The sequence below is a fragment of the Macrobrachium rosenbergii genome, chromosome 15, assembly GCF_040412425.1.
Source record: "Macrobrachium rosenbergii isolate ZJJX-2024 chromosome 15, ASM4041242v1, whole genome shotgun sequence".
In the NCBI taxonomy this organism is placed as follows: Eukaryota; Metazoa; Arthropoda; class Malacostraca; order Decapoda; family Palaemonidae; genus Macrobrachium; species Macrobrachium rosenbergii.
Genome location: NC_089755.1, coordinates 37,889,935 through 37,912,620, shown reverse-complemented (window position 1 = coordinate 37,912,620; position 22,686 = coordinate 37,889,935). Strand labels below are relative to the sequence as shown.

General features: G+C 34.5%; 1 long non-coding RNA gene across 1 annotated transcript in view; it reads left to right on the top strand.

Moving 5' to 3' along the window:
- LOC136846400 (uncharacterized) overlaps positions 1-6,015 on the top strand; it is an 84,691-nt gene extending 78,676 nt beyond the window's left edge. The window contains exon 3 of the long non-coding RNA XR_010855369.1: positions 5,887-6,015. This is a non-coding gene — a long non-coding RNA (uncharacterized lncRNA). The remainder of the gene's footprint in view (positions 1-5,886) is intronic.
- The last annotated feature ends 16,671 nt before the right edge of the window (positions 6,016-22,686 follow it).

Here is a 22,686-nt window from a genome sequence, read left to right as displayed (position 1 = left end):
CATTTATTTATTTATGCATCTATTCGACGATATTGTTTTATACAAATACGAATAGTTGATTATGGATGTGTTGGCTTGAAGACAGTCATTATCTAGTTACTTGAGACTTTGGTTTATTCCTTTTCATATTTTTTCAGTTGTTAAAGGTGCTCATGAGCACTGTATACAAGGAGTTTTGTAACTTCATCTTATTACAGTACCTGGGATAGAATAAATATTAAAACAGAAATCCAAAAGGAAGAATATTAAGTGATAACTCTATTTCAGCCTATCACTAATTGATCTATCAAATTATCTAAATTACTTTTAATCGCTTTACTTAATTAGTCTGTTGTGAGCTACCAGTTGATGCCCATATCCATTTAGTTTGGCTTTAATCGCTCACTGTGTTTCTCCTGCTACTCTCATTTTATGAGTGAAATTCATAACTTTCATTTCCCTTGTCTCCTATAAAGCTTCTTTTAAAAGGCGGCTTTATTACCTTCTGTTTTCTTATTTTCTAAGGACTCATTTATGGTAGAAGCTTGTTAGAGCCCAGGCCATGCTCCCACAGTCTTGGGACCTTCGGACCATCGACGTTAATTATTCCTTGATTTGATCACACATCCAAGTAGTGACCAGATCCAATTTCGCCTTATGAAGTTGATGACGTCAGTGGACTTGGGAACGCGCTATTACCTGCTGTGCTACACTTAATATAAATTATCATTTTAAAATTCCTGAATGTAATTCTAGTCTGTTGATAGATTTTTTTTCTATCATGCCAGTAAGACTGTAAGTCAGAAAATATCCCATGTTAAAATTAATCACTAAATCTAGCCTGCACAAAGGTAAATACGCAGATGGTCTCGTAATTTACTCCACTTTTATTTTTTCGAAGGCCTTCGTCGTCAAAAGGAGAATAAAATATTTTGTTTTAGTTTACAAGGAAAATCAGTAATCCAAAAGTTGCATGATTCAGCGACTTTTCCTTTTCCTCTACTTACGAAATGTGTATGTCTAATTCCAACCAAATTTTCCTTGATTCTTTAAAACCCTCAGTTTTCAGAGACAGTTCTTCCTCTTCTATCAGGATCCCGGTTCAGGAACAGTTCCATCCTTCCAATAGGTTCCCGCTGTAGGAACAGTCCTATAGCTTCCTTAAGTGGCTCCTCCAGGAACTGTCCTATTGCTTTCTTCGGTCCCCGCTCCAGGAACTGTCCTATCACTTCCTTCAGTGCCCGCTCCGGGAACCGTCCAGTTGCTTCCTTCAGTGCCCGCTCCGGGAACCGTCCAGTTGCTTCCTTCAGTGCCCGCTCCGGGAACCGTCCAGTTGCTTCCTTCAGTGCCCGCTCCGGGAACCGTCCAGTTGCTTCCTTCAGTGCCCGCTCCAGGAACTGTAGTATCTCTTCCTTCAATTCCCTTTCCAGGAACAGTCTTATCGCTTCCTTCAGTGCCCGCTCCGGGAACCGTTCTGTCGCTTCCTTCAGTGCCCGCGGCTCTAGGAACCATCCTATCGCTTCTTTCAGTGCCCGCTGTAGGAACCATCCTATCGCTTCCTTCAGTGGCCGCTCCAGGAACCATCCTATCGCTTCCTTCACTGCCCGCGCCAGGAACCATCCTATCGTTTCCTTCAGTACCCGCTCCAGGAACCGTCCTATCGTTTCCTTCAGTGCCCGCTCCAGGGACCATCCTATTGCTACCTTCAGTACCCGCTCCAGGAACCATCCTATTGTTTCCTTCAGTGCTTACTTCAGGAACCTTCATATTACTTCCTTCAGTGACCGCTCCAGGAACCGCCTTATCGTTTCCTTCAATGCCTGCTTCAGGAATGTACTATCGTATCCTTCAGTGCCCGCTTCAGGAACCTTCCTTTCACTTCCGGTTAAGTCCCACCATTTTTATTTTAATTCCCAGATTTCTTCGGGCTTGAGCTAGATAAGGGGTATTGGGATGCCTCACCTTTTGCCTCAAAATTAATAGTAAAATCCATCAAGAAAATTGTCCTGTACGAACAGGAATAAACTATCATTCCTACTGCATTCGCAAATGGCTGCGGCTAAATTGAAAGCAATATATTATACCGGAGGTCTCTTCGGTGATTTCCCTGAATTGGGGAGAATTCCCCCCATGAAATTTAATTTCCCAGAACAAACAGAGCCACTCGAAATACTGCAAGCTGTTACTCAACAAAGAATTATTGGTGCCATGAAGTTTTTGTACCCTGGGGGAATTCATTTGGTCCAACTTTGGAAAACGGATGAATAAATCAACAGGACTCTTAACAAGGCATACAAAGAATAAGGTGGAACTTAAACCAAGAGGTCGTTTTTTATACTTGACTTTTCAATGTGTTTCTGTCCTTCTTTCTTTATACACAAACACACAATGAATATATATATATATATATATATATATATATATATATATATATATATATATATATATATATATATATATATATATATATATATATATATATATATATGCATACTCACTTCCGTAAGAAAGTGGTGGTCCCATGAGTTACCTACTCAAATTCTTGATAATCACAGTATTAAATGAGGAGAGGGTTTTAGCCCTATGTACTTGGGTTCCCAGGCAACCATCCACCACTATCGACAAACTGCCAGGTACAGAATTGACTGCTTAAGTCAGTACGGTAAAATGGAGACTTAAATTTTCCTGGGGGTTTTTTGTTTTTAAATTCATTTGCAGAATTTAATTTACATACAATTTAAACTTTAGATTTTTTGCTCTTATACACCTAAAAACTAAATTTTTAGTTCACTTGCACTTTAAACTTCAGAATTTTTAAGACCACTTTTTTATGTAGAATTTGTAAAATCTTAAGATTTCCTACGTAAAATATGAATTAAAAAACCGACCTGCTTCACCAACCTTTAACACGTCTCTCTGGTACAGTTAATGCACCAGAGTTCTTATTTAATTCTCGTGCAGTCAAGGCATCTTGAGTTTCTTTTTAATCTCCTCAGGTTACTTTTCCTACAGTCACAGTTAATTTTCGTACAGTCAAGGGCCCAGAGTTCCTTTATAATTCTCCTACAGTCAAGGCACCAGAGTTCCTTGTTAAAGCTCGTACAGTAAGGGCACCAGAGAGTCCCTTTTTAATTCTCGTCAGTGAAGGCAACAAAATTCCTTTTGAATTCTCGTTCGCTCAAGGCACCAAAGTCCCTTGTTAATTGCCGTCAATCAAGGCACCAGAATTCCTTTTAATTCTCGTACAGTCAAGACATCAGAGTTCATTTTTAGTGCTCGTATTGTCAAGGCACCAGAGTCCTTATTAAATCCTCCTGCAATCAAGGAACCAGAGTTCCTTTTGAATTCTCATACAGGCAAGGCAACAGAGTTCCTTTTTAGTTCTTGTACAGTCATGAAACCAGGGTTCTGTTTTAATTCTCGTGCTGCCAAGGCACCAAATTTCAAGTCTTACCGCCATCCACCAGTGAAACACCACGGAGAACGAGATCTCGAAATCACGAAACAAGCAGGTTCCAAATCCAAGAGAAAGAGAGGAATGCAGAATGCGTCATTACTTACAGTGAGCTCAAAGCAGCGCCCTATTTGCCTAAAACACCGGCAGCATCGGTCCATTAGTTAAGCAATTGCAGAGCTGTTCCTTAATCAAGGCGAATCAGCTGTGTCTCGTCTCCAGTTCCAGCCAGGGAATAATTCGTTACCTAACGATATATTCAGTACGAAGTTCCCTCGATCGATATCATCTGAATATTGCGTGCTCAGGTCCGTGGTATTTATGGTCTGTTTGTCATTTAATTTGCTGGGGTTCATGCTTGTTTTACAAGTTGACATTCTGGTGTTGGGCTTTTGTGGTCTGTGTTATTCATTGCGTATTTGCTTTTCTGTTCGTTCTAGCTTTTCCCTTTCTTCCATGCGAGTTTCCTACCGTGAAGATTACGATTTACTTTTTGGCGTTTTAGGCTTTGGTTTACATGAAAGCTTACACATTTGATATTGATTGCTGAATATGTTATTTAGGTAATACATTCTTGTGTTACTATTGAATGGAATTTAACCTAAGAAGTAAAAATCCAGCGATAAATATTACAGAAAGTAAACGATGATAAGAGTGTGAAAGGATAATATTAACTGAAGAAATTGTAATATCATTCATATCGGAAGATGATGAGCAACATTGATTCATAATTATGGAATGAATATGATAACAACGTTTCAAAGACATAATGCGAAATCTAGTCCCGAATAATTATAATGTATTTTTTACTATGTAGACCTTAGCAAGTGATACGGTTTCCGCTTCAAAGTAAATATTGTGAAGTGAATTATAAAATACTCATACCTGGCGCCCCTCCGAAATCAAATGTTTGGTACTTATGGGACCCATTTCAAAATCAGATCAACCCTTAGGTGACCGCTGTCCACCATTCCATACAATTTCATCGTAAAGGGTATTTTGTGGAAGGACTAAAACTGATGATAATACAAAAGAGGCAATGCCTATATAGGAGAATTGTTCCTGTCTAACTGCTCTGGTGAAAGTAATATAACGACACAATTTATAAACATATTGGAGCAAGGATGGATGTTTTATACATATAAGTGTTTCTTTTCCACTCTTGAATAACTTACTAACACTCCATCCGGCCAGGCTAAACATAATTTATGCAAATGAAAAAGCATGGATAATACAATAATAATAATAATAATAATAATAATAATAATAATAATAATAATAATAATAATAATAATAATAGTGGAATAACGACTGTTGCTTCTTTCGGCATTTTTTACCTTTTTCTCTCCAGTGTTTATTCTTTTTTTTTTTATCCTCTTGGATTCATAATGGCATTGAGATGTTCATCATATGTGTCATATTATGGAAAAAGGTTTTGATATCATATAAGATCAAATTCAGAAGGCCTAAATTTCATCGAAAGAACCCTTCAATTTCTAGGCCTTAATTTAATTGAAGATATGTAAAAAAAAAAAAAAAAAAATTAAACTCAGAGCTTGCCCAAATTATATTCAACTTGTCAAAAAATGAAAATTCGGACGACCCACTCAGTTACTAAATATAATCTTAGCATTGTGTCCGCTAATTTCAGAGCATCCTGATAGCCTTGTTTATCTCGAAGAGCCTAGTATGAAACCGGTTCAGCACAGACTGAAACCAAAATAGAGTCTCGTTGCCGAGCCACTGCGAAGCTTACGTACGTATGTAATCGTTACGTAATGAAAGTCATTTCCATGTAAATTGAATGGGCCTTAGTTCGCACTGCAAATTCAGCTCTATGTAAGGTGTTCCGATTATGCTGGTAATAAATGGCGCATCCACCGTTTAATAATCAGGCAGGACGCCAGCGCAAGCATAAGGACAGTGTAAATGCCCCTAACGACGACCAATACTGTATACGAAGATGTTCTCAACATTTTTCGTCTAATAAACTTTATGTTTTCTTGTGGTTTTCATGTTTAAAAAAGATATAAGTCGTCCATCGTGAATTGACGGCTGTCAATCCTCTGGACTGGATGAAGAATTTATGTTCATAAAACAGTCATCATTCCCCTGATAACTGCAGATCATGAGATATTTCAACCAAAATTACACATTGTGAAGATTATAAGTATTTGAAGATATCTTTTAATGATTTCACTTGCAATGAAATAATTTGGGGGGAAACTGCACCCAAAGCCTTCATAAAAACATCTGGGTAGCAAAGTGTTTTATGAACATTTTAATTAATGTTCTGTTATTAATGTTGCTGTGCCTCATGGCCAGCTCTGTTAGAGTAGCGTATTTTCACGCAATTGTCAGGTTTTAATACCCGAAAGGGAAATTATATTAATGTAATTTTTTCTATTTTTAATTCCATTTTCTCTATTTTCTTGTATCATTTCCATTCGCAGATAATCAAAATAGTCTTGGATATAAGCGCCTATGCCTCAAGATGAAGAGCTAGCTCGCAGCTGTTTCTGAAAGATCGAGATGGTTGGGGAATTCTTCATAAACTCAGGTTGTGTGTGTAAGTAAAAAGTAAGTAAGTATACCTTAGTTTTACCAGACCACTGAGCGCTCGATTAACAGCTCTCCTAGGGCTGGCCTGGAAGGATTAGACTTATTTTTACGTGGCTAAGAACCACTGGTTACTTAGCAACAAAAAGGTGTGCGTAAACGGACCTACAGCTTATTGTGAATCCGAACCACAGTATAGCGAGAAATGAATTTCATCACCAGAATAAATTCCTCGTAACTCTTCATCAGCCGGCCGCGGGAATTGAACTCCGGCCCATCGAATGACAGTCTGAAGCTCAACCGACTCAGCCAAAGAAGGGCTTTGTGTGTAAGTACTTTACATAATTGGCAATATGTGCGTTTGGGCTAAGGTCGTTTGTCTGTGTGTATGTCTGTTATCAGGTTCATTTGAAAACTATTGAACGGATGTTCATTGGACGACTCCCTCCAATCAGCTAACCTTTGATGGAAAACCACGCAAAATCATCATCGATATTCACTAAGTGGTTCAAATAAATTCCGTCTAAATCAGTCTGTCCGTTATCGAGATATTTTGCCAGAATTGAGACACACAGGGGTAAAAGCAGCTATGCACAGAGTGAATTATTATTATTATTATTTATTATTATTATTATTAGCGGAGGTTTGCAGTCTGAATGCCATTTCTAGTTTAGTATACTCGCATTCCGTCCTGAAGTTGATACCATGGTACATTTTTTTATGCATACTTACATAACTTCAAGTCTAACGATGGTATTCATTACTCGTAGACTAGCGTTATTATGTACGCAAACAATGAATGCTTTGTTACGCAATATGTTGTATAAACATAGAATGTAATATCATATGTCAAGTACTAATAGATCTCGCATACTCTCATAGAAATATGAATCGCCAATGCTTGAATGTCGATGGAATTGCTTTACCAAATAACGAAATGCATCGCTCATTGCAATAGATAAACAATCTCAATTTCCACTCAACAATTTATAATCAGACGAAAAACTCTGGAATTTCTTCGCGCAATGGCATCGACACCCTCGGAAAAAGACGAAGTTAATTTTCCATATCGCCGATTGTGAAACGATTCTTGGCTGAAGTGATCCTTATCTCCACTTTATTGAGCACATTTCTGGGGCAAAGTGAAATTTAGACTAGCCCTTTGGAGCGCTCTAGCCTGTAATTGGAAGTCTTAGGTCAAAGTTCTTTATTTGAGGCAATAGAGAACCAAATAAGAGAAATATCCGTTTTAATGCTGAAAACGGTAGTGACCTCTGTCATCTTTCAGGGCGAGAATATATTCAGTTTATTCAGTGACATCTTTAAGTTAAAATTAGATTTAAAGTTTTCTTACTTCCAGCTTTTGTTTCGAGTTCTTTATCTTTGCTTTTACGAGGGAATAAGTGTGTGTGCTAACAACAGTAAAATAATGTGAATGATAGATGTTAGGAGCTGGTGTGACGCAGGTATGTGGTTTGAAAAAAGAAATTGTGCGTAGTTTTATATGGATTTATGTGATTTAAATTATTTTCCAAAGGTTAAGTAAGAACAGCCGAAAGAATGCATTCAAGTGATAACAAGTGAAGATTGGTGATGATTCTTAAGGTACTTTGCACAAAAGAGTAACAGGATTTTGATTAACAAGGTCAATCATTATTTCTTTTGTCGCCGAAATTCTGTCACAGAAATATAAAAGTTTCTTCTCTCTCTCTCTCTCTCTCTCTCTCTCTCTCTCTCTCTCTCTCTCTCTCTCTCTCTCTCTCTCTCTCTCTCTCTCTCTATATATATATATATATATATATATATATATATATATATATATATATATATATATATATATATATATATTAAACTACAAAAGCTACAAACTTTAATATCAATTCGCTCTACCTCGTAAATAATATATTTTCATATATGTTACCCGTGAGTTCTTGTCTTCCTTGGTTCGAGCCCACGAGACGACGAACTTATTATCAACTAAAAAATTCCCCTTCTGGTAATTTTTTAGTTGATAATAAGTTATAAGTTCTTAATCTTCCCTGGTTCGAGCCCACGAGACTGATTTTAAACTTATCAACTAAAAATTTCCCTTCGGGTAACATATATGAAAATATATTATTTCGTGGAGTAAAGCGAATTGGATATTAAAGGACGTGATTGATAAAAATTCATTTTATATATATATAATCACGGTGATGTGATAAAAATTCATTAATATATATATATATATATATATATATATATATATATATATATATATATATATATATATATATATATATATATATATATATATATATATATATATATATATATAGTATAAATGTATATTATATTATTATATGTACAGTAAAATTTATATATTATATATGAATATTTATGTATATATATATATATATATATATATATATATATATATATATATATATATATATATATATATATATATATATATATATATATATAATATGAAGCTATAAATGTCGCTTAATATCAGATTCTCGGTACCTCAGGAATATCACCGAAGGAATTTGTAAGTGATAAATGGACTGGTACTGCCGAGTCTCGAACCCACGACACAGATACTTACCCAGCGACTCAAGTCGGCGTTCTACCCACTGAGCTATCAATAGAGGCATAAGTTAATGCCAAGTTTGGTGTACTTGATTTACCCGTTGAAAGTGGGAAAATTGTACTTAGCTTCGGCATTAACCCACCTCCACCATGATAGTTCTTTGGTACGTTTGGAACACGCACTCTTTTTATGAAATTTTTTATCACACTGCTATTTATATACAATCATGAAGCTACAAATGTCGCTTAATATCAAATTCACGCTACCTCGGGAATATCCCCGATGGAGAATTATCACTGAAGGGGAATTTATAAGTGATAAATGGACTGGTTTTGCCGAGTCTCAGAACCCGACACAGACACTTAAACAGCGACTCCAGTCGACGTTTCTACCCACTTATGCCAGCGTAAGTGGGTAGAACGTCGACTGGAGTCGCTGAATAATTCTGTTCCGTGGGTTCGAGACTCCTGGCAAGTACCAGTCTATTTATCACTTATAAATTCCCTTCGGTGATAATTCCCCATCGGAGGATACTTCTTCCCGAGGCAGCGTGACCTTGATATTGCTTATTACTTGTAGCTTCCATGATTGCTATAAATCACGGTGTGATAAAATATATATATATATATATATAATATCACGGTAAATGTGATAAAAATATATATATATATATATATATATATATATATATATATATATATATATATATATATATATAATACACATAAATGTCGTTTCTTATGACCGTTGACATTTCAATTACTCTGCTTTGTGAAAAACCACTTTCTCCGCAGTGACTCGCTGTCAGTTTACTCGAAAAATAACATTGTCATAAATCCCTGACCTGCATCTATTTTCTGTGCATTTCGCCATAACAAAAATATCCTAAACGTCGGGCAAAATATATCTTCAATTTTATATCTTCGTCAGCTTTTGAAATTCTCCCTTTTCGCATGACGACGTCTCCGGGTTTTCTTATTGGACTTGCACTCGTGCGTTTGCATTGTTGCCAGAGGAGAGAATTTTCTCTATAAAAACTGGATTCACTCTGGACTTCACAGGTCATGTCGCAGTGACGTAAGCTTTTGCGTAATGTGGAAAAGTGAGTTTCAGTTGACTGATGTTGATGGCTGGTGTCGTTATGGTTACTGTGACTTTTCATTTCGAGGACTGTTGTTGATTTTTTCTTCTTATATGATTATTTTATAATGTATATTTTCATTTTTAAGTTAAAATAACGATGTTAAAGTCTCAGTAATACCCTGTTATACATATATATATATATATATATATATATATAAATGTAGGTATATATGTGTGTGTGTGTGTGTTTGTGTGTGTGTGTGAATCTCCTACTCTTACCACCGTGATTCATATACATTAAAGCTACAAACGTTCTTTTTGGCTTTCTATCCAATTCACTTCCTGCACTGGAAATATTTTTTTAAGTATATGTGCATCTGAAGGAATTTTAGCGATAAATAAGTCTTATCGTTCCTAGGCTCAGCACACATGGAAACCACGGAGTGACAAGAACTCCCAGACCAGGACGTGCCTTTAAACGACAAACAGTCGCCATGTGTATGTGTGTGTGTGTGCCTAAGCCTTCGTGGGGGTGGGACTCTCTATATATCTAATTGAGTCATTATTTTCAGGAGATAAGTAACGATATTAAAGACTCAGGAATACTCTGATATATATATATATATATATATATATATGTGTGTGTGTGTGTGTGTGTGTGTGTATATATAAAATTTTAATGTTACTTTTCTTATTTCTTCTTCTTGTTTGCGTAGCCAGTTTCTGCAAACGGAAGGGATTCAAGCTAGGCAGGAAAAGTCGTGAAGGGTCACGCTGGGTCATACGGTTACGGAAAAATTTCCATAATGATAGTCATGTGATAGATTTGCATAATTTATGAAGCTTATCGCGTCATTTACATCCGCTAAGTAGATAGTCTAAGTTTCCACATTTCCCACTTGAAATCTGGCTGCATGCCTCGCTCAAGTGGAGAAGGGATGGTGTGTGGTAATTAACGAGTGAATATAGATGCTTTAGTATGAATAAGCAAAGCATCTAGGGTTTTCTCAGTTTTATCTGCCGATTATTAAATAGCTACAAAGCGTGGCGCTTTTTCAAATAAAGTATATCTAGGGATATTTTTCTGACATATGATTATAGGTTTGTACATTTTCGTGTGTATTCCAATTCATCGTAGAATGTCAAAATTATTAGATAACCGCTGATTATAATATAAGACCATTGTTTTTTCTTATTAATGTTATGTCATCAGCAGAATATTTTTATGGTTTTGCTTCCATTTATCCTATACTTACTGTCATTTTTCTCAAATTTACCATTTGGGAAGTGCTAGTCATATAGTTATACATATAATGTACGCGTGCCAGCCTAGAAGTTGTGTAATACTAGCATGATGGACTTTGTACCAAATATGAAATATACTTTTTCATTTTCGTTCACCATCGAAGCTGCTTAAGTTAGTTGCAGCGATGACGCCAAAGCGATGTCTTAGGTAACCTCATTTCTGTCATCGGTATTTGCTAATTTGTTAAGGTAGTTCGTGGGAGTATATCAGTCAGTTGTTGGCCGCGTGGTACAGATTTTGTAACCTATGATGTTGAATGATCTTGTATTTTCGATGTAAAAAAAGCATAACTTACATTACAGCAATCGCAAAGCAAAAACATTCGACCTCTCACGTTAAATTCCAATTTGAATAAATGTTATTGTATTAAAAAAAAATTTAGTCTTTAAAAGTTATCAAAACCAACCTTAACAATTCCTTAAAAGTAACTATTTTCGTTGTCAAACCCTCAGTGAATAAAAAAAAAAACATTCCAGCACATCATAAATTGATTTTTTTCCACAGAAATAGTTGTTTATAAAACAAAATCACAGCAGTTGCTGGATTTAAAGTGGATTATGTAGGAAACTTCTGATATTAACAAAGTAGCGGTGCCACCCTTCCCGTCCTCTCGTCGAATCTAATTACTTCTCCGCTGTCAGTTGATAATTCGTCTTACTCCTCCTTCTCCTCCTCCTTTACGGCGGCTGTAATTTGCATTGCAATTCATCCAAGAAAACGAGACAGCTAAATTAAGGTTGTACTTTGAGATCCGGGTCGGGTTACCTCTTTGATCTTCGGCGGCGTGAGCCATGTCATCTTTCAATCGTTCTCAGGTGCAATAGCGGGTTCTCATAACAGTCGTGTTGTGTGTGTGTGTGTGTGTGTGTGTGTGTGTGTGTGTGTGTGTGTGTGTGACTGGAACTGCAATTTATGGGACTGTAGACAACAAAACAATTTCAGTTTAGGCCAGTGTCATGGTGTGAATTATATTTGGGATATATTAATTTCAATCAAGCAAAATATGATTCAGGTCGTTTTTGTCGTCCGTTCATGATCAAAGTTTCATTAAGGAATATCTTATATTATTCGTAGAGATATAGTATCTCATAATAAGCAGATTCAGACAAGCCTAATGTTAGGTTTTATTTTTTAGGGTAATTTAATAGCCAAAGAATGTGAGCTGTCGATAGACACTTCAGTTCATGGTTGAAAATGCAAGTAGAGTGGATCTAAAAGCACATCGATATTTACTCTGGTCGTATGTATCATGCTTCCCCATATGAAAAATGGGGAAAAGCACGTTAAACGAAGAAGAATGTATGTATCCTAATACACAAAACACACAACACACACATATACATATATATATATATATATATATATATATATATATATATATATATTATAATATATATATATATATATATATATAATTATAATAACTTTTATCATATTCATGTACTGTGGTATCATCTGCGGGTGAAAGTAAAGGGCAGGTGTAGGTCTGACCAGTTTCTGACTTTATTTTTCACCTGTGGAAGTGTGATATATATTTATATATATATTTATATATATATATATATATATATATATATATATATATATATATATATATATATATATATACTATATATATATATATATATATATGTGTGTGTGTGTGTGTGTGCTTAAAAATCACAGTAGATGCCACGTGACTCAGTGTATAAAGCAGATCCACACAGAAAAAAGCCAGGCAGAGTAGTACATATGTATGTTACATACACTGTATACATATGTATGTATGTGTGTGTACAAACCACTCGATAATGGTTCAAAATCCGCATGTTAGTAATAAAACGAAGCAGCAGGAGATTTATTTGTGAATATGATTCCTAGAACTTGCTTGCAACAAATGGCTACACAGATTCGTGGATTTGTTATGAGATAGAATTCCGCAAAGTTTATCCTTATAAATAGACTAGTGACCTGAAGTTCTGGCAATATTATCAATGGAGGGTATTGAATGGAGAGAGTCACTGTTTGATTCAAATCGTAATAAATTCCTTATACATAGTTCCAGCTTATTCAAGGAATATTAGAGTAAAAATGAAATTTAAAAAAGGTAGAAATCATTGATGGTGCTCGTCACAATTCGTTGTTTCCTCTTTGCGTCATCCACTCCGCTTTCGACCCCACAGCTCAACCCCCTCCCCTCCCCAAGTACACCCCCTCCTCTTAAGAAAAGAAGGAAGAAAAATAGAATGTATGACCCGAATTGCAGGGAAGCTTGCCTCCATCCTATAAGGCTTTTGAGATCATGAGGACCTCACTCGAGTAAATGAGGACGTGTGAGATTTCTCTCTGTTTTCTCTCTGTCCCATTTCCTCTTTTCCCCACTGTCTGGGGCTGCTTCTGAGTGCTGAGGAGAAGCAAGGCGGTAAGGCAAAGATGACCGAGTATGGGAGAACTTTTGCTCATTTTGAAAACAATTTTTTCTGGCGCAGTCCCTTGCGCTGAAGTTATTGGCTGTGTCTGGATGGTATATGGCATTCTCTCTCTCTCTCTCTCTCTCTCTCTCTCTCTCTCTCTCTCTCTAGTTTGAATTTTGTAATATGTTTCTTTTAAATGATAAATTGAAATTACTGTAATTTCGTAACTACTTGAATGACACCTAGAAAGGCCTATTATTTATGAATGACAAATTACTATTAATAAAGTAAAAAATTACTGTATTATAAGGGAGGGTCAAGACGGCAGGTAGGATTGAAGGACCTTCACCCCGTGCACTCATATGGGCACTTGCAATATAAATATTGCATGTGTGTATGTGTTTATATATACTGTATATGTGTGTTTATATATATATATATACATATGTGTATGTGTGTATATACGTGATGCGTAGATTTATATATGTATATATACAGTATATGTATATATATACATAATGTATATATTTGTGTGTGTTGTGCATAAACGAAATCTATTATGATAGGATTACATATATTTATAAATCATTTTCTTCTTGCTTCTCCGTTGTAAAGATTTTGTTTGTTACTGAAATAATTCTTCCACAAATAAGAACCTGAAGAACTCCCAACTGCAAGAAAATACTCCCCCCAACACTTCACCCACGCCAGAGAAATATCTTTATGGATATTTCAGTATGACTTTCGCAAAATGCTTCGAAATATGAGAAATATGAACTTAGCTGTTGAATATTTTTCCATCTCTCATTCCACAGCAAACGTGATTTCTCGTCAGATGTATGCAGAGCGACGGATGTTTTTAGACTATTCAGAGTATTGTTTGAATTTTACTCATTCTTTTAAAATCGTTTTCATAGTTTTTACTTTTGGCAGTCGTTTTTTCACAAATCATCTCTTCTTCACTTTTTATTTAAATTTCGTTATATATCAGTTTGTTTTAGTTTTCAGTTTTTTTTATTTTGTAGCAAATTCTATATTATATGCTATCTCCAGAATTTGTATGTAGTATTTTGTCCATTTATATATATATATATATATATATATATATATATATATATATATATATATATATATATATATATATATATATATATATATATATATACATATACACAGTGTGTATATATGAAATATATGTATATACTCGTATATGCTTACATGGATGCATTTTTCATCCAACTTTAATAAATACGTTTTGATGCCTTTATTTTTAAATTCTTATTTGTATAAATTTTCTCAACCTTTTTATTTCCCTCCCTGAACCTTTCCTTTTCAACTAGACAGTTTAATAAAACCAGATTCACCATATTTTTTCTGCTTTTTTTTTTACTCGTTATAAAAGGAACGGGACCCCTCTAAAAGTTTCTTTCGAGATGTATTTTGGGTATCATATAAAGAGATCAAAAAATAGTTTAGATTAGAGTTGTGGAATTCATAGGAAAGAGTATTTTTGATGTTTTTCGCAGATATCCTTTTAATTAAAAATCCATGATAAACAACATGAAAAGAGAGCAGTAAAATGATGCAAAAACGCTGTATACAGAAAGGAAATGTAATTAATACTGCACATTGGGTATCATTTAAACAAATAAAAACAATCAAATAGTTTTTCCTAGAGGTATGGAATTCATAGTAAAGAGTATTCTTGGTATTTTCCGTAGATATACATCCTTTTAATTAAAAATCGTGGTATAAACAAGATTAAAAACGATCAGTAAAATCATGCCAGAAAGCACTTTATATAGAAAGGAGATGTAAGGAGAAAAATGACATCTTCTTAAAGTTGCTTTTATGATCTGAAAAATGACAGCAAACACTTGGCGAAAAGAATTCAAAGGATCAACACTTCGCGAGAACGGCAAAGGTCTAATTCTTTCCGCCGCAGAACGAGAGACGTGTTTTCTCGTGGGAATAAGTGTCTTTTGACCTTTGTTATTTCGCGAGACAGATGCTTGGTGGAATTCCTCTGAGAGGAACCATCTCAAAAAGTTATTCTGTGTACCAGCTTGCTTTTATGTCAGGACTAAGTTCATAACTTGTCAATTCACCTGAGAATTATATATATATATATATATGTGTGTGTAAAGTATGAATGTATACATATATATATATATGTTATATACATATATACATTATATACATACATATAAGTAAATACAAAGTATATATATATATGTATTATATTTATTATATATATACACATATATATATATATATATATATATATTGTATATTTGTTTATTTATTTGCAAGTTATTTATTTATCATTCCACCTTTTTATTAGAGCCAATTTAATAGGACGTGTCTGCGTATCTTGTAAATGTTACCATTGACTGTTCTTGGTTACTCAGTATATCAGTCAAAATAACAAATCTCTTGGAATACTAAAGCTTAAAGCCTCAGAACTTGGAAACTGAAGGGAATAAAAGCACTGGCAGCAGCGATGGGAATATTCCTATTGGTTATTTCATCAGCCACAAGCCACACGTAGCAGTAAACTGGAATTTATTTATTTTTTTAAATCATCGATAGGTTCAGTGACCAGTAATACCTGGACTTGGTAGCTTTGAAATGTAGGCCATTTGTAAATTAGCAGCTTCTTTTAGTAATGTACACTATGAGAGGCTAAAATATGTTATGAGATGACTGTCTAAAAATGTGCTATAATAATGTTAATAATGATACTATCAGTTATAACTATTACTATTGTAATTTTTGCTATTTTCACCAAATTGATCAACATTCATTCTCTTGTACCAATTTATACATCAGCATAAGACATTTCACTAAACCATTTAATCAGCAGTTCCCTTCATATCCATGGCAACTGCTGTCTACTTTGATTTCAAGTTAAAATAGATTCATTAATACAATGGCGAGCTCATTACCGTCTCATTTTTAAACTGACATCATGTATTGTTTCATAATTTTGTTCATAATAAATTATATTAGATTTATTTATGCACGTTTAAAAAGAATATTTTGTTGAGTCACCCATGACATAAAATGCTCATATAGCGTGAACGTCTGGATTTATATATGGGCAGTGCAGAACGATTCAAGCGCTTTACTTAAAATCCTTTCGTACATCTGTTGACACCCCCCCCAAAAAAAGTAAATAAAAAATTCACCAACACATAGTAGTTAGTGATTGTTTTGAGTCGCAGTAAAGGTCAAGATGAGATTAGGACTCGTTAGTAACCCCAGTCCACAGTAATCCTTCCCTCTTAATCCTTCCCTCTTCAGAAGAATAGCATCTCCTTCTAATACTGTATTACGAATAAGAGAAAGGACAGTGAGAGAAATACTGTAAAGAGAAATAACATATCACTCTATCATTAACAAGGTTTTCTGAAACAGCAGCGTCCAATTGGAATGGCTTCAAAATCACCGATACAAGTTTTACATGTTCATATTGAGCTAAAAAGAAAAAGGGAAATAAACGTGTTTTCATGAGTACTGATGAGGAGAATGGAACTGAAGATTAGTTATACCTTTAGAGAGATGATTTAAAAAGGGAAAATAAAATGTGTTTTGTTCCAATACAAGGGTTCTATACCAGACACGAAAGCAAGGGAGACCAAATAAAACTTTATGGTTACCTTGGTAGTAATGACAGTTGCATTATTATTTTTTTTTAAATAATACCAAAGGAATACTTCCCCAATATTAGTTTCATTTGAAGTACAAACAGAAGGAAGAATAAACGTAATCCTGTATAACAGATGACTGGAAATTAAAATGCGAATCACGCATAAATTAGTGATTAAAAGAAATTTGTAAAAAGAAAATAACGCGACGTCTCAATTTCGTAATGTGTATGAGTATGAACGTAAAGAATAATACTATACAGGAATGAAACCGAGAAAAATATAATAGAAACGCGCAGGTAAATAACAGAGCAATTTGGCTGAACCCAGGTGATTACACTCCCCTACCAGGACTCTAATCCTCGTTTTTATGGGCGACAGCCAATGGAGACCAGTGTTATTTTTCCTGTGCCTTTGAAAACAAAACAGAAACATGAATAATGAATAATTGGCTATGCAAATTTTGCTGCTTTGAATGACAATCTCAGTTCTCAGCTGCAATGATCACACATAATGTTTTGATTACGTTTCAGTCACTATATCCCTTCAATTTCATATGTATTTATGTATGTACGTATGTATAGTATACTATATATATATATATACACATATATATATATATATATATATATGTATGTATGTATGTATGTATATATATATATATATATGTGTATATATATATATATATATATATATATATATATATAATAATAATGTGTGTGTGTGTATTTATATATATACAGTATGTATATATATATATATATATATATATATATATAATGTATATTCTAAGTATTCTTGTGTAACTGTATCAAAGGCAACTCTTAAAACTTCAGCTCGCTCCCACGCTGCCATTAAGACGTGAGTGCTTTCGCATACAGAATCATTAGACTGGAAGTCCCCGTGTTGCGTATCTGTATCTATATTCCCAACATATAAATGTGGTTCCTGGGCCCAGAGGGCGAACGATTTTAAAGTATCAGGCTCGGGTCACTGAAAAGGGCGTTTCACAAAAATTCAGGTTCCTGGAATATATCTGTTGGTATATAAACTTTAGGGGATAATGATTGAACTGTTGTTTTATTTGATTTTTTATTTTTCAAGGGTAGATGGGAGAATGTTATCCTAATGATTTTTTTTCACTAGAAGTTATGTCGCATGACTACGTCTCTTGACACATTAGGTTATGGGGAATCTCTCTCTCTCTCTCTCTCTCTCTCTCTCTCTCTCTCTCTCTCTCTCTCTCTCTCTCTCTCTCTCTCTCTCGGTAAGGTTTGATAAGAACAATATCGTAATGGTTTTATTACACCATAAACTTACGTGCGTGAATACACCTATATAAATAGGGGCAAGATGAATTTAAAGTTTCCTATTTTTTGGAAACTTTTGATCGAACGTAATTCCATATGCGCTCATTTTACTACATTCTCGGATAGGGTTAAAATAAAACCTTTTCTTGAGAGTATATATTGCTATATTATTAAAGATACAATTAACATTCGTTCATTTTTTACGGGGGCTACTGTCATCGTGAGAGGGAATGACTGTCGTCATCTTAGGTTTATGAGGCTTTTAATTGTGTTTTTAACAATATTTCAAGAGACTTGTCTCATTTTATCCTCATCTGTAATGTGTTAATTATAGTGTTCCGGTACATGCTGATATACGACTGTTTGTGCATAAATTGTGAAGAATGGACAGAAACACCTGGCCCAGTTGTTTATGTATATTTATATCCATTAAAATTAATATTTATTATTTTTTGGTGGAGGGGGCACGTTTCGGGCAAAACCCGACGTTGTGGATAATAAATGTTATCTATGGAGAGTCCGAAGAATGATCAGATATTAGACAGAATTCGGTTCTACAGGGAAGGAAGTTTTCTTTACTAAAAATAACCTAATGCATCAACCAGCCGAAAAATGATTTTATAATAAGCATAATTAAGTAACGAAGAGATATCCAGTGAAGAAATAGCATAATGTAAAACTCGTTCAGTTCAAGTCCAAATTTATTCTCTTACCACAAATAGCTTGTTAATCAAATTTATTCTCATACCACAAATAGCTTGTTAATCCAAATTTATTCTCATACCACAAATAGCTTGTTAATACAAATTTATTCTCATACCACAGATAGCTTGCTAATCCAAATTTATTCTCATACCACAAATAGCTTGTTAATCCAAATTTATTTTCATACCATAAATGGCTTGTTAATCCAAATTTATTCTCATATCACAAATAGCTTGTTAATCCAAATTTATTCTCATACCACAAATAGCTTGTTAAACAAGATATTTTTGTATTTCCAACATTTGCCACGATACTCTGAAAGACTGATTCTGTTGTAATAAAAATATCAGATTAATGACTAAATAAGACTTAAGAAAAATTAAAATTGAAATAATGTGAATGACTTCTATGCCCCACGAGACACATAATAACATAAAAACAAGTAAAAAATGCGCCGAATTTTATTCGACGCAGTCAAGTTTTCTGTGCAGCGTATAATGCTATAAGAAACTCTCAGCCACGGCCCGGTGTTGTCCAATGTTGTTGGCACCTATAGTGGTTCCAGACGCAGGATCATGGTTAAATTTAACCTTAAATGAAATAAAAACTACTGAGGCTAGAGGTCTGCAACTTGGTATGTTTGACGATTGGAGGGTGGATGATCAACATACCAATTTGCAGCCCCCTAGCCTCAGTAGTTTTTAAGATCTGAGGGCGGACAGAAAAAGTGCGGCGGACAGACAAATATCCATCCCAATAGTTTTCTTTTACAGAAAACTAAAAAAATTTAACAGATGACGTAGCCAATAATAAATCTATACACCAAGTAATGCAGTGTAGAGGCAAGAATATTTTGTAACCGCCGAAATAATTGATGGGCTGGCCCACCATGGCCTAACTTTAGCCTAAACATTGAACTCCCCTCTTTCCCCAGGGACTTGGTCCCTTTGACCTGTAATTCCTTATTCCTGAAGCCCTCATAAACTTTCTATTATAAAATGTTCCAGCAGTAAGTTCGGATGGAACATTTTGTGATAAGACAAAGATTGTTTGTAAGTTGCCGAGGATTAGATCTAGTAAATAAACAAAATATTATTTGTTTTTAAACTTCTGTTTTTAAACTTCAAAAGTAGTAATGAAAACTGATATTATTAAAGTCGTGGATATAGTTCCTTCACCCTTAGTAAATTGAATTTTGTTTTTCGTCTATAAATATTTATTTTGTTTTTATACATAAATGTTTGTTTTTTCCAATTTTTTTTTTGTTTATTCCAAACCTTCACGAAATGCTCCCATGGAATATTTCACTCTCATTTCTAAAGTGTAAGTATTTCTTAATATTTATATTTATATCATAAATACCATGTTAATTTTACGACTTCGTGCCTTCATGTATTTAGGTAAGCTTGATGAATAATAATTTCATGACTTTGACCTTTGACTTTTCCGCTTGCTTTTCCAAGCCTTTGATATTATCCCACACAGATTTCTCTTTGTGTCGTTATTAATATAAATGTTAAACAATAAATGAAAACAGTTAAACAGTAATATGAGAACATTTTAGTTTTGATTTTTAGAACTTTTCTCATATGAACGGTGGACACAGACATATACACACACTCTTACATATATATATATATATATATATATATATATATATATATATACTATATATATATATATATATATATATATATATATATAATGTGTGTGTGTGTGTGTGTGTAGGGGAATTCCGTGCTCTGCTGATGAGCCTTCTGTGTAAATGTGTGAAGCAGCTGATCTGAAGTTTTCTGAATACAGACGGGTTCTTCCCATGTTGTCACGAAATTTCCTAAGTTTATCACGAATGCATCTCCCTCTGTTCCTATGAAGCACCTGATTTTTCACGATGTGCCCACCTGTTCTCACCTTTATTCAAGAAACGCAGTCCCCTCCCCACCTTCAAGAAAAGAAAAAAAGAAGTCATATTTACGAAATGCGCCAAAAACGTCCAACCACTCTTAAAGAAATATCTCACAACTTCCCCATGTCATTCTCGAAATACACACCCACCAATTCCCACCTTTATTAACGGAATATGCACGATTCCTTCCCCTCCTCCTGTAGTTATACGCTAAGTACAAATTACAGCTGTGGCATCTGGCCATTACATCTCCCATAACCATTTGCTGACCCAGCTCGTGTTTTCCCTTACGCGATAACAATGACCTCTTCCCAGATAATGGAGCGGAGTGTCCTGGCTCCGGAGTTGCATTGTAAATGCGTCTCGCTCGAAATCTGATATGACTACTTCTGCCCCCAGAACACGGAGGAGAGGCTTGAAATCTAAGAGAGAGAGAGAGAGAGAGAGAGAGAGAGAGAGGTGACCCAAATAGACACAGAGACAGAGGGAGAGAGAGGGACAGAGAATGATTGAGAGAGGCGAACGGATAGACAGTCAATTAGTCAAAAAGAGAGAGGGAGAGAGCCAGAGTTGATATATGATATATATATATATATATATATATATATATATATATATATATATAATATATATATGTATATATATATATATATATATATATATATATATATATATATATATATATATATGTGTGTGTGTGTGTGTGTGTGCACACGTTGTTTGCATACAGAGAAAGATGAAGAGCCATACTCTTGTATGTGTGTAGAAATGTGACGATAACTAGAGGTGGGGAAGAAATGAAACATAAAAGACAAGACAAAGAGAGAGAGAGAGAGAGAGAGAGAGAGATTGGAAGGCAGGCGTATATTATCCATGTGACAGGTCGTGTTGTTTTTGTTTTTACAGGTTTCCAGAACAGGATTGAGAAGTTGCGCTCCAGCCCAGCTCTTGATCATACCGCAAAGGTGAAAAGACTGTTTCACCCCCACCTTACGGTGTAGAGGTAAATACGAGCTCATATTCTAGTGAAAAAAAAAATGTATCTTGCACTAACTTCTTTACATGGAAGAAGAGGATGGTGCACGATTTTCCTCCTGTTGTGTATGAAGGGGAAACTGTATACGTGCGTGATAAATACCTTCTAACTCTTGCAACGATTTTCTTGTCTGTAAATCTAAATAGTTAAGCTAAAACAACTATTATTAAAATAACTGTGTAACTTTTGCTTTTGTTATAATTTTTACTATTACCATTTTTTTATAGTATTGCTTTAGTCGTGTTAATCTTTTGAATGCATACAAGTCAAATGAGATCTTTTACTAACTGCATTTTGCAATTCTTTCAAGTTTAGAGTATAACATGATATTTTTAATAGATATATTAAAACAGGAATGTTCAAAAATCCTCTTTAAATACACCTAACGACAATTTAGGTCAGTCTGGATAAAATAAATCTGAGAATTGAGCTCTGCTAAAACAAAAATCTAGACAATTTTATTCCATCTCGGCTCAGATAAATCTGATTTAACTGTGATAAAAGCGCCAGGAAAATCAAATTTGATCAGGAGGGGAAAGTGCCATAAAAATTTTTATTCTACCCAGGAATTTGGCCGAAAATTTAAGAATATATTAGAAAAATTAAAAGTCCACATTGAAAAAAGAGCGCACACGACTATTTTCCTGAAATTTTTCATTTCATCTAAGAAAAATGAAAAAAAAATATCACTTGACTTTTAACTTTAAGAACATTTCATTCCGTCCTGGAA